Consider the following 6854-nt stretch of genomic DNA (forward strand, 5'->3'; position numbering starts at 1 on the left):
TTATTTTTGGCTGTGTTGGGTCTTTGTTGCTGCACTTGGGCTTTCTCTGGTTGCGGTGAGCGGGGGCTACTCTTCGTTGCAGTGTGTGGGCTTCTCATTGGGGTGGCTTCTCTTGTTGCGGAGCATGAGCTCTAGGCACGTGGGCTTCAGTAGTTGTGGCACGTGGGCTCAGTAGTTGCGGTGCGTAGGCTGTAGGGCACAGGCGCAGTAGTTGTGGCGCACAGGCTTAGTTGCTTTGCGGCATGTGGGATCTCCCCGGACCAGGGATTGAACCCGTGTCCCCTGCATTGGAAGGCGGATTCTTAACCACGGCGCCACCATGGAAGCCCTTTCTACAAAATTTAAAGTCTACTTTCCATTTACAGTTACTACAAAATATTGGCTATATGCCTCGTGTTGTACGATACATCTCTGAGCCGCTCTTACAGCCGACAGTTTGTACCTCCCACTTCCCCACTCCTATACGGCCCCTCCCACCCCACCTGATGGCATTTAACTCACAGAGTTCTGTGAGATTTAAATACATCTACAGGACTTGGAACAGTGTCTGGCAGAGGCGGGGCTCAGTAAATCTGTCCTCGATGCCTCCCCATATCAACAGTGAGGTAGCTGCCTGCACCCCCCAGGCGGGGTGAACGTACAGTCCAGGGCTGCGCACGGGGAGGCCCACGTCCCTCAGACTGTGAGAGCGGGTCAGGCTCAGCAGAGCCAACCAGCATCAGCCCTGGACTTCTGCTGGAAGTTCTGGGAAAGAGGAGCTCTTTCCGGGTTGGGGCTGCCGAGGAGGTGAACCTGGCGCAGCTGGAGGGCGGCTTCATCACCACGTGGGGAGGCCTGCCTGAGCAGGAAGCCAGCAGAGGGGAAGGCAGAGCCCTGAGGGAGAGAGGTGGATCTTGAAGGTGTCACCTAGGCCCCTGGATCCAGACACGTCTGAACCACCCCCTTGGACTGTCTGGTTACAGGGACAATCATTTCTCTTTTTGCTTTCAGACTTTCAGCTGGGTTTCAGTCACCTGCAACCAGGCGAGTCCTGACTGACTAGTGTGTGCTCAGAAAACACTCACAGACTGTGACTGAGTGAGCCCTCTGAGTTTGGGGTGACTGCGTGGGAAGGGCCTCGCTGCCCTGTAGGACCATCCAGACTTGGAGGGATTCTGCATTTGGCCTGGGAAAGCACCCTTTCCATTCTCCGCCCCCCTGCAGGGCCTAGCATCCGAATCTTGTTAGTCCTGTAGATGTATTTGGAAGTCCTCCTTCCAAAGGAGGATGAGGCTCGGCTCAGGGCAGGTGTGCAGCTGGCTGAATCCTAGTTTTCCTCTACCTGAAGCAAACCTCCCTCAACAGGGAAGGTCTCAGGTTCTGCTTGGAGCTGGGAAATGGGAAAGGCGGTTGAGTGCTAAAGTCCTGGAATGAACAGCCCACGGGGTAAGATGAATGCTTTTATCATTTCCATTTTACAGATGAAGACACTGAGGCAAAGTTACCTGTCCTCAAAGCTGGGGCTCACCAAACAGAGCTCAGAACTCTTTCTTGCCCCAAGACATTGCTTCATCCTCCTTAGCCATTTTCTTTCTGGTAGTCTGCAAATTGTTTCGGGCTTTCTTGCCCTTTCAAATCCGGATACTCTAATTCCTTATAATTACTCATGCCTTGCACTTAGGTCACAAAGAAGAATGTTTGGCCATACCTGGGTCTGTGTCTCTGCTCTATGCTGTACAAGCTGTGTGTCTTCGGGGAGGGGGAAGGGTAAGCTGGGACGAGGTGAGAGAGTGGCATGGACATATATACACTACCAAACGTAAAATAGATAGCTAGTGGGAAGCAGCCGCATAGCACAGGGAGATCAGCTCAGTGCTTTGTGACCACCTAACGGGGTGGGATAGGGAGGGTGGGAGGGAGACGCAAGAGGGAGGGGATATGGGGATATATGTATACGTATAGCGGATCCACTTTGTTATACAGCAGCAACTAACACACCAATGTAAAGTAATTATACTCCAATAAAGATGTTAAAAAAAAAAAAGCTGTGTGTTTTGGAGCCAATGTCTTCACCTCTCTGGGCCTTGGCTCCTTCACCCATGGCAGTGGAGATGGCAAAACCTACTCGCAGCCTTTTAATGAGGACTGAGTTAATACATGTAAAATGCTTAAAACAATTAAGTCCTTTTGAAGTGCTCAATAAATGGCAGCTTCTATCATTCATTTCCTTCAGAAACTATATTGTGTAGTATTTCTTGAAATAAAATAGAGAAAAATGTCGCCCAAATAAATAACACAACTTTGCAATATCACCTATCTTTTCTCTTTTTGCTTTTTAATTTTGCAGCCTTCATCCATGTTGGCAGAGAAGCAGCAAGAGGATGGGGTTGGGGGGAGGGCTGTTGCTTCCTGCTTCTGGCCACAGCAGGCGAGCTAGTATCAGGTCACCCCTCCTGTCGAGAGCACCTAGAAATGATTGAGAAGGACAAGGGAGTTGTAACTGGGGAGTTGCTTTTCCCCTCAAGGAGTGTACTGACTGGGGCAGCTGAGAAGCTGAGAAGCTGGCAGGGCTTTGGTGTCTCAAGGTCTGGGGGAACGAAAATTGGAGTGAGGACTGACCCATGGTGGCGGTTCCTTAATAAAACCCCAGGCTTGAGGTGAGACTCTAATAACTGTGATTAATGCATTCAAGAAATTAGAAAAGAATTTCAGCAGGAAACTAGAAACTATAAAAAATAATTAAATGGAAGTCCCAGAACTGGAAAATATAATACTGCAATTAAAATTTGTAGTTGTTGGATCACAGGTTCCAAGCCACTGCCTAGTTTCGGTCCTCGCCCCAGCCTTTACTATTTACAGTGCTGGTCCTTGTTTTTCTTTTATTGAGAAGCAGCTTTGGATGGTCTTCTGGTCACTGATGGTGATGGTGATGAAAATGATGGCAGCTACCACTTCCTGATCACCTGCTATGCTCAGCCCTCATTACCCACGTGATTTTGCAAGCGTGAGGTAGGTATTATTATTATTCCGGCATAACTCATCAATGCAGAATGGGAATTTGAACCTGGGTCTGAGTCCAGGGTCTCTGCCATGCCTGGACTTCCCATGGTCTCCTGGGAGGCAGTGTGGTGCTAGGGCCCAGAGCATGGGCCCTGGAGTCAGACCTATTAATAGGATGCTTGCTTAACCTCTCTGGGACTCAGTTCCTACTTCATGGAGTTGTGTAAGGATTAAACGTGGCAATAGATGTGTGCTCAGCACCAGATGTCATGATTATCATTGTTGTTACTAGAGTTTTGCATTCTAGAAAGCCATCTGGTCCAGTGGACTCCCTCTGGTCCTAACCAACTTGGGATCACATGGCTGGTCAACCATTGAGGCCAACAGAGGTGTAAACCTCTCACACTTGGAGAACGGGGGACCATCAGAGACCTCGTTAAGCTTGGCCAGCCATGTTCTGATTGTTCTCTTGTTACTTCTCAGTGAGCTTCTGTAGCCAAGAGCTTTCCCAGTTAGGCTCCAGTGATACTGAGGAGAATGCTGTGGTTACCGCCTTCTCCTCCCCTCCCCTCCCCTCACTGTTAAAGATCTACATGGAGCTTTTGGACAGAGGACTGACCTCCAGCTATTTTGGAAGGGCCTATCTTCTATCAGGGCTGATTCTGGTCTGAGCTGAGAGTGTATTTACTGGCCAAAGTCTGCTCCAAACTAAACATGCCATCACATTCCTCACAGCCTGTAACCTCCATGGGGAGAAGCTGGGGGCCATAGTGGAGCGAGGAAACCTTATCTGATTCCATTTCAGCAGGATTCCGCTTCACTTGGTGGGGGACATGGGGGAGAGAAAGGAACAGATAGTCTTAAAATGAGCTGAATTAAAGATCACATTTGATGCATTTTCTGCAATGATAGGTAGAGGAGACCAGGGGATTTACAAGTGAAAAAGCACACATTTTAATGTGGGTGTGCCTTTGCTTTTTTCTACTCATAAACTTAAAAAAGGCTTGTTTTTTTCTTTCCTTTCTTCCTTCCTTCCTCCCTCCCTTCTTCCCTCCCTCCCTTCCTTCCCTTCCTCCCTCCCTCCCTCTCTTTTCTTCTTTTCTTTTCTCTCTTCTCTTCTTTGTTATGATATACTTACAGTAAGCGGCACATATTTGAAGTGTATAATGTGATGTTTTTACACACCCACCCACACACACCCATAAACACACACACAAATATATATTCATGATACCATTATTATGATCAAAATGAGGAATATATCCATCACTCCACAAAGTTTCCTCATACTTTTTTGTAATCTCTCCCTCCCATCCCTCCCCACTTACCCCCTACATCCCCAGACACTCACTGATCTGCTGTCCAGTCACTATAAATAGCTTGCATTTTTTAGAGTTTTACATAAATGAAATCACACAGTATATATTCTTTTTTTGCCTGGCTCCTTTCACTGAGCATAATAATTTTGAGATTCGTCTATGTTGTTGTGTGTGTCAGTAGGCCCTAACTTTTTATTGCTGAGTACTGACTAGTTCATTTTATGGATGCACCACAGTATGTTCATCCATTCACCTGTTAAATGGACCTTTGGATGTTTCCAGTTTTGGGTAATTACAAATAAAGCTGGTACAAACATCCAAGTACAAGTCCTTTTATAGACACATGCTTTTATTTCCTTTGGGTAAATTACCTGGGAGTGGAATGGCTGGATCATACGTTTAACTTTTTAAGAAACCGCTCTCCAAAATGGGTTTACTATTTTACATTCCCACCAACAGTGCATGTTTCAAAACATTTAAGGAAGAAAGAAAGTCGTTAAGGTAAAAAGTAAAACTTCTTATAATTCTACCTCCTAGTGATTGGCCTGCTTAACTGTTTCCTATAAATCCTTCCAAGGTTTCTTTGTTGTTGTTTTTTTTATGCACATACAGAGCCAGACTGAGACACAGAGGTGCCCTGGGCAGGCTTATAATTTGGCATCCCCTCAACTTGATATTTTAAAAATAGTGGTTCAAAATTTACTTAGGCAGGATGTGGAGAAACTGATTTTCTGTTAATAAAATAGATCATTCCTCTTTCTTTTTGAAACAAAGAATTTATTACATACACAGAATGAAATCTGACCTTTTAACTTACTTGGAATTGTCCTGGAATTGCAGTCGTCCAAGCAGTCAGTTTCTTTTTTTTTTGGCCGTGCCACGTGGCACGTGGGATCTTACTTCCCTGACCAGGGATCGAACCTGTGCCCCCTGCATTGCAAGCACGGAGTCTTAACCACTGGACCACCAGGGAAGTCTAAGCAGTCAGTTTCTTGGGGGCTGTATTATGGGCTAAGATTCAGGTGACGCACTAACAAATCACTAGGTCTCGGGGAGGCACACATCTCTGACCAAGGACTAAGCTGACAGACCACGGACCTGAGAGAATCGTCGCCTAGCTGAGCTGGACTCTGGCATGGTGGCACAGCCCAGAGTTGCTCCTAGTGCTGAGGAAGGGAATGTTCTAGTTTCCCCCAGAGGAGGCTATTTCCCTCTGAGCACTGGTTACCACAGGTCTGTCCCGCGTGGAAACCTGAGTTAACCGGCACTGTGTTTTGATCTAGTTCAGTGCTGTTGGGGTTCCCCTTCTAAACTAGCACCCTAATAGGCTGCCTGGCTGATCAACTCTGTGCACATATTAACGTGTACTAGTGGTTTTTTTTTTTTTAATGTGTATACAAATTGAATCATACAAATTCATTTTGATCTGTAACTTGCTTTTCTTTTTCCCCACGTAACAATAAGTTCTGAGATCCTTTTACATCAGCCTATGTAGATCCATCACATCCTGTTGTAAAATGTGGCAAGGTGGTCCACCAGATGGATGTACTGTAATGTGGGACTTAGCAACTTTCATGAGCACAGGAATCGCCTTGGGGATCTTGTTAAACTGCAGCTTTGGATTCAGCAGGTCCAGGGTGGCACCTGAGGTTCTGCACACCCCCCGGTACTGCCCGAGCTGCTGGCGGGACCACACGGAGGAGCAAGGCTACAGTGCATATGAGGGACCCACCAGTGAGGGGCACGTGGCTGTTACAGACAGTGCAGTAAACATCCTTGAATATCCAAAAGGAGCCCTAGAGAAGGCTTTAGAGTCAGAAGACACAACGTTGAGCTCTGACCCTCTAGCTAACCACGTGGCCTGGAGCCTCCTTCCCGGCAATTCAGTGCCTCCACTCTCTTAGACCCTAGGGATAAACAGTCCCTGTCCTTGAGTGCTCTGAGAGTAATACTACTAATCCTGGCCCGCGGAGCGGAGGGAATGGATGAGATAAGGATGGAAAAGGGCTTTGTCAGCTGTCCAGCCATCCACAAAGGGGCAGTTCTGTTCCAGTTGGAAGACAGACTGGGCTTGCCAGGTGAGCAGCGGCTAGACAGGGTTTTCTTTAGCTGAAAAGTGCCCTGTGGCATTTGTCTGCACTTTAAAAAAAAAACCAGACCTACACATAAATCTGCCAAAGAAGCCAAAGCCAGACTGTGTGGAGGAAGAGGGCCCAGTCATTTGCAAACTAATTTTTCTTTTTTCTTTTTTTTTGGTGATTCCAGCAAGTCTGGGGTGCAGTATGGGGCAGTGAGTTCCACCTTGGGCTGGGAAGGGAAGGCCTCGAGGGAGGAAGCCAAGGTTCTCAGCAGACCCTGACTCCCGCACCTGCTGAATGAACAACACAGATGTCCAGTGGATAGTGGCCACTGCCTTCATTCCTTTGCCATCGCTGGACAAACTGTGCTCCTGGAAGTCAGGGCTGTGGGCTCTGAGAGCCTGATGAGCTTAGAGACTCAGAACTGGCCTCTGGAGTTGGTGAGACCAGGGTTTGAATCCAGAATCTGACACCTAAT

The 6854-nt window shown here is 47.4% G+C and overlaps 1 non-coding gene across 1 annotated transcript; it reads right to left on the reverse strand.

Annotated features, from left to right (window-relative positions):
- Positions 1-5198: 5198 nt before the first annotated feature.
- On the reverse strand, positions 5199-5271 carry TRNAC-GCA (transfer RNA cysteine (anticodon GCA)). Its single transcript has one exon. It is a non-coding gene; the product is annotated as a tRNA-Cys (tRNA).
- Positions 5272-6854: the final 1583 nt, after the last annotated feature.

The sequence above is a fragment of the Delphinapterus leucas genome, chromosome 10 (assembly GCF_059928025.1).
Source record: "Delphinapterus leucas isolate spDelLeu-1000000601 "Yukka" chromosome 10, BTC_Dleu_Yukka2, whole genome shotgun sequence".
Lineage (NCBI taxonomy): Eukaryota > Metazoa > Chordata > Mammalia > Artiodactyla > Monodontidae > Delphinapterus > Delphinapterus leucas.